The sequence below is a fragment of the Athene cunicularia genome (assembly GCF_003259725.1).
Source record: "Athene cunicularia isolate RWA chromosome 1 unlocalized genomic scaffold, athCun1 chr1_part1, whole genome shotgun sequence".
NCBI lineage: Eukaryota > Metazoa > Chordata > Aves > Strigiformes > Strigidae > Athene > Athene cunicularia.
Genome location: NW_020799091.1, coordinates 21,509,355 through 21,524,451, shown reverse-complemented (window position 1 = coordinate 21,524,451; position 15,097 = coordinate 21,509,355). Strand labels below are relative to the sequence as shown.

General features: G+C 42.8%; 1 protein-coding gene across 4 annotated transcripts in view; it reads right to left on the bottom strand.

Annotated features, from left to right (window-relative positions):
• MTUS2 (microtubule associated scaffold protein 2) overlaps positions 1 to 15,097 on the bottom strand; it is a 307,627-nt gene that overhangs the window by 275,184 nt on the left and 17,346 nt on the right. For 2 of the 4 annotated variants that reach the window (XM_026860638.1, XM_026860662.1), the window contains exon 1: positions 2,938 to 3,246. The exons of the other annotated variants lie outside the window; for them this stretch is intronic. The gene's annotated coding sequence lies outside the window, so the exon portion shown is untranslated. Of the gene's footprint in view, positions 1 to 2,937; positions 3,247 to 15,097 lie in introns of those variants that run through there. 4 annotated transcript variants of the gene reach the window in all.

Here is a 15,097-nt window from a genome sequence, read left to right as displayed (position 1 = left end):
GTCTCCATCTGGCTCACAACCACCTTCTGCACAACCAGTGAAGAGGTCTCTGCTTCAACGGGCAGCTGGACTAGGTGACCTCCAGCACTCCCTCCCAGACAACACTATGCCATGATCCTAAAAGGATCTGGGAATAAGCTTGTGCCTTCACCTGATGTGGCAAACAATGTTGTCTTATTCACTACCTGTGGAAGAAATGGAGCTGGAGCCAAGCCTCTTCAGTGTGTGTATACACACACACATGTGTATGTATGTATGTATGTATGTTCAACACGCCCCCAACCCGACACCCCATTGAACAGGAAGGATGGGGAAGGGAGCACTGAGCTCTGTATCAGATCCTGGGATCTGTCAGATCCCAGGATGCAGAAACCTGGGTAAGATGGGTAGCAAACTGTTGCCAGATAATGACAACAACCTTTTATACGTATTAAAAATTCAGCCAGAAAGGTGCTAAAGGAGATTTTGGGGGAAAAGGAAAGATCAAAATAATAATAGTTTCAAAGCACTGTACTTATTTTAGACATTCTTACAGCATGTTTCCATAGGAACTGGAATGCAAAGAAGCACACTGCAGCAGTGTTCACAAATGTGTGGTTTAGTGGCTTGTAAAAGATCAGTTAAGGCCACCATGACCACCCTGACAATGCCAGGTACCTGCTGCCTTTGTTGCAAAACAGGATCTTAGCTATGACATTTCACAAAATCTAGGAAAAGACCCATTTTTCCCTTGTTTTTCCCTCTCATCCTGCAGTCATGGCCAGTTTCACATCTTCCTGTAGCCACAATGCCAAGTACTGCCCACCCAGACCCACTGGGTGGCATCAAGGCACTGGCATTTAAGTCAGGCCTTTCACAAGCGACATGAGAATGAGGGAAGCATGAGTCAGCTGCCTGGTCAGCAGGTGAGCACTTCCCTGGACAACAGAGACACCCTCTATCCTGCCAAAGACACCTACCTCACGGACAGGTCTCTTGACCCAGAGCACCTACACTGCCACTCCTGTCATATTAAGTGTTTTGCCCACACCTCAAGGTACCATGTGGCAATTGCTTGTTTTCTCCATTCAAAGTTGTCCAATATGAGGTCTGTGTTGCAGCTCACCAGAGCAGCATTTAACTGCATGAAGCATATATGACATGTCTTGGAGCAAGGCATGGGCATGTGAGGGTTTTTGGTAACCCTCCTGCTGGGACAGCACTGAGGGACCATATACAACATGGGGAGCCAGACCTGGTGTGATGTCACCCTTAACTCCTCCAGTGTCAGCCCCCTCAGCAGGCTGTCCTCGAAACTAAATGGGTTTTGTCTCAGAGGGAAATAATTAGTTGTCTCCAAAAGACAAGTGTTTGAAACAAAGCAACCCAACCTATCTGATCCAGGGGACCATGAGCATGAACTGAGCAGGAGAATTAAACTGTGTAGACATCACATACTAAAAGAGAACAAAGCTCCTCCAGTGTGATGATCTGTACACCTCTCCCTTTGTTGTAGTATGAGCCTGAATGACGAGTCCAAATTTTAGATGGAAAAAAATAAGATAAAATAACTCCTACCTCCTGTGCTGTCATTCCTGAATGAGTGCAGTGGTGCAGTAGCAGTGGTCCCATGTGTAAAGGACTTTCTCAACTACTTATGACAAGGATTGTGTAAGAACTAGTTACCTGCACTCATGGATTGAGAGGAAAATAGGACTTTGTTACTTATGGATTTAAAAATCCCTTAATACACACTCATATTGAAGCTTGCCATCCCAAGTAAAGGTGGATAATTTCCAACAATCAGGGTAAAACACACTTTTCCTTGGACCTGCCACATTTAACTTTATAGTCCAGTAGGAAACTAAGCCAAAAACCTGGCCAAATGCTTCTGGCCAGAAGCATCATCTAGACCATAGCTAGCAGGGCAAAGCAATTTCGGCCCAAATGCTCCATCTGGGCAGAAGCCAAGTACAAATATCTTTATACTGTTGTAGAAGTGCTAAAAACTTTTTAAGTTATGTTTTCTAAATCAATGGTTGCCTGCATCATAGAGGTATTTTACAAATACTAAAAGAAACATTATATTAATTTAAATATTTAGATACTCCACATATGGCAGTGTTTTTTCTCATCAAAACAACTTTCACTGTATGTATTGCCATAAGAATCCATATGCAAATTACAGATTTGACAAAGAAATATTGATATAGAATGCCTGAATCCAATTCTTATTTCAAATGTTACAATGACAGTTTCAGTCAGTGGAACATTAGAAGAAAATATCTGGGAGCCCTGACAGCCTCACATTGAAATATAATTTTGTTATTAAAAATAAAACAAAACCAGAAACAAATTCTATCTTTAGAAACTAATTATTTTAAAGAAGAGAATTATGATTATTCTATCTCTTTTCCAGCCTCTCCAATAAAGTAACTGTGGGAAGGTCCTTTGAAAGCATATCTCATTATGTCTTCTACACTTTATATTTTAAGGATCAGAAGCAGTATGTTACAAATATACATAATATCTATGCTTCCGCACCTCTGAAGTTGTAGACTGAAGTGGCAGAAGACATGCTTTGATTTCAGTTTTCCAATCCGAGTGAAATTTACTGGCCCAAACCAGTGCTGTAACAGACTCAAAAGCGGGATGTAAGTTTTGCACTTCTGTGTGTGTCTGCATGACTCCAGTGTCTGAAACACTGAGATTCCCAGCTGGGAACAATGTCCCAAGCCACGGTGAGATGTACTAAAATAGACTGCAGAGAGCAATCTACTTCACAGCCCAAGCTCAAAAACCAACACATATAGTATACAGACAGCATATAGTATACAGATAGAATATAGACATTAGGATTTTTGATACAGTTATTTTTTATATTGAATAACTAACTCAGTCTATAATAATGACGACTACCGTGTCCTGCATTGGACAAGCTTGCTGCTGTGAACTCACCCAAGCACTCAGCTTTCTGTTCTGGGTCCCCTGGCAAGCAAGTCAGATCCAGGTCTTCTCTCTTGCATCCAGATTTTGGCTGTTGTTACCCGAGACCACATCTCACTCCGGGAAACCATCCTTTTCAAAGAGAGCGCTGATGCACAGGGCAGTGTGTGAGCCCAGCAGGGGCCAGGCTGCAGGACCTCCTTAGGGGCTAAGAACAAGCAGGGATCTGCCAACCCGGCCACCTGCCCCTGAAAGCATTTCTCCAGTTTAGCTTTCTCACAGTAAATTCTTGACGCAGATAAACAATTAAGAAAAAGCAATCCAGTCATTTATCCTCCAGGCTGGAGAGAAGGAAGGAGACTGCCACAGCAGTGCCTGTTTTGAATGCTTGGCAGGTACACAGGCACAAGGGGGATGATGCTATAGATAAGCGCAGACAGAAATAGCTAGAAGGATGAGCTGGCTCGGGGTGGTGGTGGTGAAAGGCAGCAACCTCCCTTCTCCTGTGATTTCACCAAAGCCAGCAGCTGACCTGCAGACTCACCAAGCGTGCTGGCAGGAGAAGGTCCCCCAAGCTCTGAATCTCACGCTGGAAATATCCTTCTCACACAGATTGCCTTCCCCATCTTGGGTAGGTGCTTTGAGGACTGCATCTTCTCAGCCTACTTCTGACTCAGAGCACAAAACCTGCTCACTGCCTGTCATGGGTTTTGGTGCTGTTCCCAGAATCCTGCCAGGAAGCCGCTTGCTTGCAGATCCCTCTGCACCAGCAGGGAAATCCAGCAATTATGGCTCAGAAAATACTGCCAAAGCACCGGCCTGAAGCGTCCGGGCAGCCACCTCGCCTCTCCCCAAGAAGCAACCTCACACAGTTCTCCCTACTGCTTTCACCAGCCTGCAAGGAGACAAGCACAAAGCTGTCACCTGTCACTTATGCAACCTAACTGCAAAAATACAAAATAGCTAAATGTGAGAGTTTTGTCCAGCTGCCACCATTCAGTAATCCTTTCTTTCCCTCTCCGTATGGCAAGAAAGTCTACTTTTCTTCTAAAACTGGAAAACAGTCTCATCTGACTGTACCTGCACTGGGAAAAAAAGAAAGAATAAAAAGCTGCTTGAGTAGGAGCAGTTAGCCAGAACCTTCTCTGTGCAGAATCAGTCCCCAGGAACTGAGTTCTGTGGCTGTCAGTATGATGGGACAACCCTGAGAAACCCCATGGCTTGGACAGTTGAGACAGGCAAGGACTCTTTGAGCTCAGCTAGAGGTGACAGTCTGGGAAGGGAGACAATCCTACACAAATCTGAGAAAAAAGGTGGAAAGAGATAAAGGGAAATAAAGAAAGGGGAGAGGCATGAGTTCTCACATGAGGCTGTGGTTTCACTGAGCAAGGGTGGTGGTGGGATGACAATTTGTGCATTGTAGAAGAGACAGACCACAGAAGACGACCTAGACTGGGGCACAGACAAGTGAAATTAAGTGATAAAGCAGAATTCATGAAAGGGGCAGGCAGCCAGGGATGTGGGAACACAACAGAAAGAGGGAACAGGCATGGGAAGAAAGAGCCGTCATGCGAAAAAGAAGAACGATCTAAGACACAAATGAAAAACTCCATGCTCAGAAAAACACTGAAAAAAAATGAGGAAAAGTAAAATCACAAACCAAATTCAACTCCATTTTAAATCATTTTATTAATCTCTCCAACCTGAAAATTTCACGTTCTGATATATGTCCCAACTCTCTCACTGTTTGCTGCCTTGTAACTGCTGCAGAGCTGCTCCTGTGGTACATTACTTCACCCATTGAGCCATGCTCATGTGCCCAGCACGAGGTGGGGGATATTTCCAAAAACAAGTGGACAAGGGGCTACTTCGGATACTGTCAGTAGTCGGGAAGAGAGGATCCATGTCATCGCACCACATCACCCCTACACTGAGCTGGGGGAGAGGCACCTACAGACTTAGGATCAAATACGTGTATTACAGGAGAGCTGCTATCCTGACCACCAGCTGCCGACACTGCTAGCTCATGTTTCTTGAGGAAACTTCATAGACTACATCCATCCCAGTAAACTAAACATGCTCAGGTGCTTCCCAGGGATTAGGCCACCTTCCAAGAGTGGTCTGAAATGGGTGACTGCATATACAGCAAATAATGGGGTATCTCCCAACTCTCTAACTCCCAAAATGGGCCCTGTGAAGCCACCAGGAAAAAGCTGACTGGCATGGGCCCAATTCCAGTCAAGGACTGCTCCAGCAGTTCCCCCATGCAGGCAGACAGCCTCTCCCCAGGGCCTGGCAGTGGTCTTTGCTAACAGAGACAAACCTGTAGCTTCCCATAATACTGTGGTGGTTCAGACAAAACCTACTATTTTTTCATCCCTTTCCACTTGTCTCAGCTATTCTAGAAAATCAGTAAAAATAGTATGTTTGTCGCAGTAGGAAAACTCAAGAACCTAAAATAAATGGCTTTTGAGATCGGGCTGAAAAAGAAAAATCTTAGGTTCAGAAAGATAAAACATACTGAGTGACAGCAGAGATATAAAGGGAAACTTAAATCTGATTCAAACAACTGCAATAGCAATGGCTAGCTTTAAACAATTTCTGCCAGAAACAGTCTTCAGGCACATTTATTTGCTGGTTTACAGGGAGGAGAAAATTATTTTTATAAAAATAACTGCACTTTTTTCTGATTATCTTGTCTTGTTAGACAAGAACCCGTATTGCATGACAGTGCTTGGGTGGCAGTATTAGAGCAAGTTTAAATTAAAGCTTTTCAAACTCATCAAACAGAAAGTATATGTGGACCATTAAAATAAAATGCATGTTTGAAAAATTTACAGGGTGTAAACTGTCCCATTTTTAAATATTCCTATCAGTAAGAGTTACCTCCTTTCAAATCAATGGAAAGCAATTTTGAAAAGCAGGGAAATGTGACCAGAAGCCAGGTGGGGAATTTTTTGGCAATTCACTGGAAATAATTATTTTGCATAAAGCAGCTGATCATTTCAGACCTGTATTTGTGTGTGGTTTGCACTGGTTTCACAATAAGGTGAATAGTTACTACATTTTCTTGGTCAAAGGGGAAAACATGAAGTATTTACGGCTTGATGTTTACCATTTAAATGATGGGTAAGATAAACAAGAACATTAACAGATGGACTTCTTTTGATACAATTAAAGTTATTATGAGCTATTTATAGTTAAAAAACACCAAAAGCCAACACAGTATGTCTCCCTTCTACATAATATTTAATCTGAGATTTAACATCTACATTTGTTAAAGTGAACTAGTGTCTTCTTTAAGATATATGTTTAATACAATTTATTGTCCTGTTTTTGCTTTGCAAAACTAAGAATTATTTTATCTGCAAAGAGTCCTTACATTTTACTATGGATTTGTGTGCAGATTACTTTTAACAGCTGAAAACCTGCTTTGGACATCTGTGGTCTTCCTCACCACCACCTCAAGTTAAAAAATTGTCTTAAGTTCTTTATTCTACCAGGAATAAACACTTTTGATAACTATCTGGGGATCTTCTGGTAGGCAACAATATACACACAGCTTGTCTGACAGTATAGTTTTGATGCAAGGGACGCTCTTCCCCCTGAACTACCATGAACTTCAGTCTTGCACAAAGATCACTGAGTCAGCAAAAGAAAGGACACCCAGTTCTCCTGTAGCAAATAAACTAGTGACAGATACCAGCACTACTCAGTCAAGCCAGCAACAACAACAAAAAAATATGCAAACCCTGCTTATATACAAACCCTGTTTTAACCAAAATAAAAAAGGGATATTACTAAGAACAATTTAAGTATGATATCATACACAAGAGGAACACCATGAACCCAAGCAGCTCATGAGAACAGAGGCAACACCACTAGAAATAAAAACCTAAAATGCTTTATTTATCTAGCAAGAACTTGTGCGTCATCAATATAAAATTACACATTTTAAAGCGTTTTTTTAAATCACAGCTTCTGGAAAAACATCATCACTGATTTTCTTTGGAAATAACCATATTTTAGCTAAATAGACTTGTATATTTAACTATCTTTTGTCTAATGTGAAAGCATCCAAATAATACAGTTATCACGTACCACAGACTACACATGCAACCAGCAAGATCACCATCAGAATCAGTTTTCCTCTGATATCAATATATATAATTCCCAATAGAGAGTAACAAGTGCCTGGAAGAGAAATTCCAGTTGTCCATAGTGTACTTCAGCATTTAATTGTAGAACAGGTGTTTGGGGGGGGTTAGTTTTGTTTTTTTTAATCTAAGTGATTTTGGTGTTTATAGGTTCTGCTATGTTGAAGCCCTAGGGATGAACGTCCTGCCTGAGCTGGTCACAGAAGATGGCTTTAGCCACTGTGAAATCCAGAAGAGCTCCCTGGTTGCTCTATACACATTCATTTCTGGCTTCCTGAGGAAGCTGCCTAGGATTAGTTTACTGCCTGCCACTTAGTGCATTCAGATGCTCATCACTGTGGTGTTTTGTGCTTTGATCATCTTCCTATAATGGAATTTGAAGGTATTTTATAGCAGTTGCCTTCTCAGACCAGAGATTAAGTCCATCTGGCCTCTTATCCCTTCTATAATAGCAGTATAAACCAAATACTTCAGAAAATGATGTAAGAGTAATGCAGAGAGTATATAAGGAATAAACACTTCCTCATCTATGATTCTATGATCTCAGATCCAGCCACTGACTGAATGAGCCCTTATGTTTGCGATTTTATATCCCTCTAAGTATGTCCTAAACAACTACAGCTTATATGCCTGACCAATCTTCTTTAACTTTTACAGTTACAAGTATGGGACACTTTGTTCTAGCTCCAGCTTTAAGGACCAATAATTCAGACATGGGGCAAGTTCAGAAACAGAAGCATAGGGATATCCATCGACCTGGCAAAAGGTCATGAATCACACCAGTAAGAGATCTCTGATGAGAACCAAAGCTTTCAAACACCAAGAGAGGCTCTAATTACTAATGTCCTTCTCTCTTGCTACCCTCCACTTCCAATTCTGTAGATGCTAAAAATCAAAATGTCCTTCAACAAAAAACAACTTTAGCTCACTTATATTATTATTGAAGATAAAGTTATTCCCAGCAGAACAAAGTGCTTTTCTCCTGAAGAATTGTTTTTCCCATTCCAATACTGGTATCTGATGTGCATACATGGCTACTCACCAAGTTACCTGTATTGAGGGGACTATTCTAGTACCTGGATTCAACCTCCAGTCATGCTTGGTATCAATTAAATACTTCCAAATGCTTGAGCAGAGCTAGTCTAAAAGAGTGCCCATGCAATTAATAAGTGCCATGCATTCTCTCCAGTGCACATGAAAATGGGTCAACAACATTGTAAAGCGTGCACATGATCCTGCCCTGGGGAAGAGAAGCATAAAAGATGATGTCTCAAGATGCCTTCCAGCTCTCCTTTTCTGATTATCCAGCATACACCACTGAGATAAAGACTGTGTTGAGCAATATCTGTTTCTAACACACTGCAGATCATTTCACCTTCCTCTTTGAAAGCTTTTGTTGGGTTCCTGGATTTTACTTCCTTCTCACCCCTCCAAGTTTTATGTCTGCCTGCCCATCCCTTAGTCTCCTTCCAATCTTCTCGCCTTATTATTCTCCTTAGTCTCTTTTCTCTAACCTCAATTTCATGACTTCCCTTCTATATTTCCACTTAATCAAATAATCAGTACAGTATGACCTACAGTATGACATTAATCCATGCTTGTGGTCATACTGTACTGATTGTTTCATTAAATTATGTATGAAAACAAGTGATAAGTATCATCCTAAGACATAGTTGAAGCTGCCAAGGATTCTCTTGCACAATTAGGTTAAATTAGCTATGATAGACCTGCAACTTTGCTAATAGATTTCATTTTATTCACTACACTTACTGTGGCTTAACATCATGCCCAAAGACACTCTGACGCTTAATAGTCAACCAGTGCAAGTGGTTCAGTTCTGTGTTTTTCAGCCTTAGTGAGGCAGGTATTGTTAATGTTATTTCTACACAACCCCCAGCAGCCAGGGCCAGAGCCCGTGTAATAAATTATACAACATGGCAGAATGAGACCAGTCCCGGAGATTCCTAGAATGTGCGGGAGATAACTTCCTGATGCAACTGTAAGTAAACCAACTGTGAGTAAACCGACCAGAGAAGGTGCCCTGCTGGATCTCCTCTTTGTGAACAGAGAAGGGCTGGTGGATGATGTGGAGGTTGGAGGCCGACTAGGGCACAGAGATCATGAAATAACAGAGTTCTCTATTCTTAGAGAGGTCAGGAGAGAGAGAAGCAGGACTGACATCCTGGACTTCAGAAGGGATGACTTTGTCTTGTTTAGGCACCTGCTTGAAAGCATCCCCTGGGAGACTCTCCTGAAGGGTACAGGGGTCCAAGAAGGCTGGGTGCTCTTTAAGAAGGAAGTGTTAATGGCTCAGGAGCAGGCAGTCCCCAGGTGCTGTAAGAGAAGCCGACGCCAGAGAAGACCACCCTGGCTGAACAGGGAGCTTTGGCTGCAATTCAGGGAGAAAAGGAGATTTTACAGCCTTTGGAAGAAGGGGCTAGCCACACACAGTGATTACAAAGAAGCTGTGAGGCTATGCAGGGTGGAAATCAGAAGGGCTAAAGCCCAACTGGAAATTAATTTAGTCTCTGCAATCAAGGATAACAAGAAAAGTTTCTATGTCAGTAGCAAAAGAAAGTCCAGGGAGAATCTCCATCCCCTGCTAGATGCAGGAGGAAATATGGTAACAAGTGACGAGGAGAAGGCTGAGGTGCTTAATGCCTTCTTTGACTCAGACTTTAATAACAAGACTAGTTGTATTGATGAAATCCAGCCTCCACAGCCAGAAGACAGGGACTGGGAGAACGACCCCCCTGCAATCCAGGAGACAGTCAGTGACCTGCTGCATCACACAGACATACACAAGTCTATGGGACCAGATGGGATAGAGCTGAGGGTGCTGAAGGAGCTGGCTGGGGTGCTTGCCAGGCCACTTTCCATCATTTACCAGCAGTCCTGGCTGACCGGGGAGGTCCCGACAGACTGGAAATTGGCCAATGTGACGCCCATATATAAGAAGGGTTGGAAGGATGATACGAGAAATTACAGTCCTGTCAGCTTGACTTTGGTACCCAGGAAGCTGATGGAGCGGCTCATCCTAAACACCATCATGCAACACATGAGGGACAACCAGATGCTCAGGCCCAGTCAGCATGGGTTTATGAAAGGCAGGTCCTGCCTGACAAACCTGATCTCCTTCTATGACAGAGCGACCTGCTTATTGGATGAGGGAAAGGCTGTGGGTATAATTTACCTTGACTTTAGCAAGGCTTTTGACACCGTTTCCCAAAGCATTCTCCTGGCAAAAATGGCTGCTCGAGGCTTGGACAATCGCACACTTCGCTGGGTAAAAAAACTAGCTGGACGACCAGGCCCAGAGAGTTGTGGTAAAGAGAGTTAAATCTGGTTGGCGGCCGGTCATGAGTGGTGTCCCCCAGGGCTTGGTTTTGGGGCCACTCCTGTTTAACATCTTTATTGATGATCTAGACGAGGGGATCGAGTGCACCCTCAGTCAGTTTGCAGGTGACACCCAGTTGGGTGGGAGTGTTGATCTGCTCGAGGGCAGGGAGGCTCTGCAGAGAGACCTGGACAGGCTGGAGCCATGGGCTGAGGCCAGCTGGAGGAGTTTCAATAAGGCCAAATGCCGGGGGCTGCCCTTGGGCCACAACAACCCCCAGCAGCGCTACAGGCTTGGGGAGGAGTGGCTGGAGAGCTGCCAGTCAGAGAGGGACCTGGGGGGGTTGATTGACAGCTGGCTGAACAGGAGCCAGCAGTGTGCCCAGGGGGCCAAGAAGGCCAATGGCATCCTGGCTTGTGTCAGCAATAGCGTGGCCAGCAGGGACAGGGAAGGGATCTGACCCCTGTACTCGGCACTGGTGAGGCCGCCCCTCGATTCCTGTGTTCAGTTTTGGGCCCCTCACTACAAAAAGGACATTGAATGACTCGAGCGTGTCCAGAGAAGGGCAACGGAGCTGGTGCAGGGTCTGGAGCACAGGTCGTACGGGGAGCGGCTGAGGGAACTGGGGGTGTTTAGTCTGAAGAAGAGGAGGCTGAGGGGAGACCTCATCGCCCTCTACAGCTACCTGAAAGGAGGGTGCAGAGAGCTGGGGATGAGTCTCTTTAGCCTAGTAGAAAGCGACAGGACGAGAGGGAAGGGCCTCAAGTTGCACCAGGGAAAGTTCAGACTAGATATTAGGAAGTGTTTCTTTCCAGAAGGGGTTGTTGGGCGTTGGAATGGGCTGCCCAGGGAGGTGGTGGAGTCCCCATCCCTGGAGGTGTTCAAGAGTCGGGTCGATTTGGAGCTTAAGGGTATGCTGTAGGTAGGAACTGTGCTAGGCAAATGGTTGGACTAGATGATCTCCAGGGTCCTTTCCAACCTCGATGATTCAGATTCTGTAACAATGTGTGTCATTCAGCACACGCTCCTACAATCTGCAGAGCCTGGCCATGCCAGCAGCCAGCCTGCTAAATGATCAGTTAGAAATGAGAATAAAGAGTTGAAGCTGTGTAAATAAGAAGCATTCATGTAGTTGGGGGGGAGGCATTAGTCACTATGCTAATAGAATATCCTGACTATTAAAAGGACCATAGTATACATAGATCAAGGCTCTGCTTATCACTGATATAGAATAGGAGGATTACATATTGCATGTAACCAGAGAAGTTTTATATTCACTCTTTTCCATGTCCCAAGCAATTTTCTATGGTCTCTCAGAAGAGAGCTCTCAACATGAACTCTTAAGAGTATAAAAGTTAATAAGCTGCAGCGACGGTAGAGTTTCACTAGATCTGTGGGAAGCCGACTTCTCAGCAGAAAGACAGATCTCTTCTGACCTCTAAAGATATTTCATAGAGAACATTCTTTTATTACAGCAACAACATAAGATTGCATAAACTCTTCCACCTTATTTTGAGGAAGTGCATACACTTAATTGCTCTTACAAAAGAAAGATACGCTGTTCCATTATTGACCATATGGTTGGATAAATGAAATGTGGCTGGACAGAGGCCTTGCAGAATAATCAGCAGGGCCCAACATTTTGTACTAGGAATGAGACCAACCACCTACTCTAGTGAAGGGCAGCTATTCACAGTTTTAGGCAATTAAAGGCAAAGAGAAGCCTTGCTCTGTCCTTTCATAGAGGTATAGTCACTTTCCTGCAATAAAGGTGACATGTCCGTTCAGCAGGATGACTCCAGTGCTCCCTTGCACTTCAAGAGGCACTCAGAAATGGATGCTCCTTGTAATGTCCTCAAATCATGTGTAAACAGCCACACATTCTGCAAAGGGAAGCTCCAGCTCTGACAAACCTTTACACCTAATAGACCAGACTCCAGGAGTATCAATTCCACTATGTACTGCAGTATATTCTTCAAGACATTGTCCTGCCAATGATTTACAGGTGCATTTTTTTCCAGAATTAGTGCAATTAATTCTCCCCTTGGTTCAAGTGGCAATGGCATTTTTTGTAATTCCAGCAGCTAAAAAACCTCTACTCCAAGAACATGGCATAAACCAGCTGAATTGTTACAGTACCAGCACCCTTTATTTCAGTGCAGTTCACAGTGCTATAAGCCAGCAATTTAAGGCAAAATCCAAACTCCTTTAACAACATTTAGAAAAACGAAATAAAATTTGGTGTATTATGAAATACTACATTGAGATTTTTATAGTCCTGAGGGCACAGATTGTGTTCTCAATTACAATAAACCAATAAAGAGCCAATAGTCTCAAACCCACTGAAATTAAATTTTAATGGAACTTGTAAATATGTGAAAACTGGTTTCCCAATCAATTCACACTGCCTTCTGAAGTCAAAAAAAAAAAAAAAAAAAGGGCAAAAGAAAAAAAAAAAAAAGACAAGAAAGAAATGTCTCTGAAGAAGTGACTGTAAAACCTGAAAAGCATTTCTATTCTCACTGATGAAGACAGGATGATCTGATGGAGACATGACACCCATGACAAAAACTTTCAGAGGATTTAAAGGAAAAGGCTAGTTGTTGCAGGATGTCCAACAACCAACTCTAAACATGGAAGATAGATAGCAAGAGCCAGCAAACCCTGGCAGAACCAGACATGTGGTCAGATTCTTCCAAATGGTTAGTGAGGCAAATGAGCCTCTTGACAAGCCCCACTTCTCAGGAATGAATGTCATTATGCATCATTATTTTACATTTTAAAACCCCTCTTCAGCCAGCTCACATTAAATGGTATATTAAATATATTAATGGTATGTCATTTCAAAGTGTCAAATAAAAGACCCTGCCCCAATAAATTAGGTGTCCAGAACTGAATGCTATATAACTCAGGTATAACATTCAAAGTTCAAGCCCCAGGTAGATTTTTTGCTTATTAATGACCAATATTCTGTTGTGATATACTTAATCATCATAGTCCAAAATGCTGAAGTCAGTCCATAGAGTTCACTTAAACTGAAAAGAGAATAGTTATTACCAGGAAAGGCTTTGTCAAAGGGCAGAAAATTGAAATGTTTATAACTTTCTTGCTAGTGATTGTCTGCAGAATTAGAGAAAACAAGATTAGAACTGACCCATCACTACTGATCAAGCACAAAACTTATTACACAGTAAAACCATTTTTACCAGCATCTCCAACCAGCTTCACTAGTTGACAATCTTTTGAGATAAAAGAAGTGTAACACAAATGTAATCATGCTGTGAGAGGCACATTGAAGTCTGAGCGAGGCATCAAACTGGCCAAGGATCAGGTGAAGATGTGAAGGGTGTTCAGGGCTGAAGATAAGTACTTTCTACCATCTTGCCCATGGAGGAGAGGCAGAAGAGGTCGGCACAGGAGGTAGTCCAGCAGGGAAAACCAGCTGGGAGAGTGGTGTCACAGCTGTGACTGGGAAGCAGTTGCATCAGAAGTGGAGCACTGAATATCTAAGGAATGTTACAAGAAAAGTGACAGGATTTGAAGTAGGATGATGTGCAGGTAACTAACTCCCTGCTGTGGGAGTGGGCAGCAAGTAGTCAGCTTTGCCCTCTGCACAGAAGAATGTGAAGAGAAAAGGAAAATATCTTATTTTAGCTACAAGTCTGGAATACTGATGAGCCACTCAAAGAGAGGAACCAGAGATGAGCTAAGCTGCAGAATGGCACAGCAGGAGATCAGGCAGGTAGTCTTGGAAAGAACTGACCTAGCAGTGGTAACTGCAACTGTGAAAGGTGGTAATACCAGGTCAGTCCCAGTCAGGAATTAAAAGAAAAACCCTCACTCAGGGATGGGAATAGAGGATGGATTTATAAGCTATGTCTGGGCAAAAGCATCAGCATGTTTCCAAATAAAATGTTTTTCATGTGAAGTGCAGTGTCAACAGCAGGAGTGTAAATACAAGAACATTTGATATTTTCAAGCAAAAAAGCTGAAAAAGTGGAGAAAGAAAATGTGGCAGGTATGGCAAAGTTTGAACAGACCCATCAATACTGGTAAAAAACTAACAGAGTAATTTTTCTGAAAACTGTTTCCTTCTTCCTTTTTTCTTTCTTTATTAATAGACAAGCTTTCCCTCTCCCTCTTGCCTGTATCCAGACCTGCATGGCTATGATACCACCCAACACAATTTCAAGCCAGTTGAGCAACACCAAAATTTCTTCCTACTTGAACTAAAACATTGATTTCAAAGCATCTCAGTATGAAACTATGCATGGCCCATTATAGTCTGTGTCCTGTTCTCTTCTAGTTAGGAGTTGAGCCTTTTGGCAACATGACATTTCTTAACCCTCACAATAGCGTTCCATTTCGCCCAGGTGAAGGAAGGTGTGGAATAAAAGAAAACAAACAACAGATACAGAAGATTTTTACTGGCAGTAAAATAACTGAGAAGGGTAAAGAGTGTCAGGCCAGGAATTTATAGGAGGAGGTGGGGGAATAGGCAAATTGAGGGAGTCCAGGAGAGAGACTTACGGAAGAAAAACCTAGTTGCTGACTTTTGGGGTGCAGAAGGTGGTGACAGTCAACATCTTATTTTCACAGAAAGCTTATTCTCAGTCATTTATATGACACAGGACAGAGGAGAATGATTTTGAGAAATTCTTCTGTGGTTAAGTTTGGT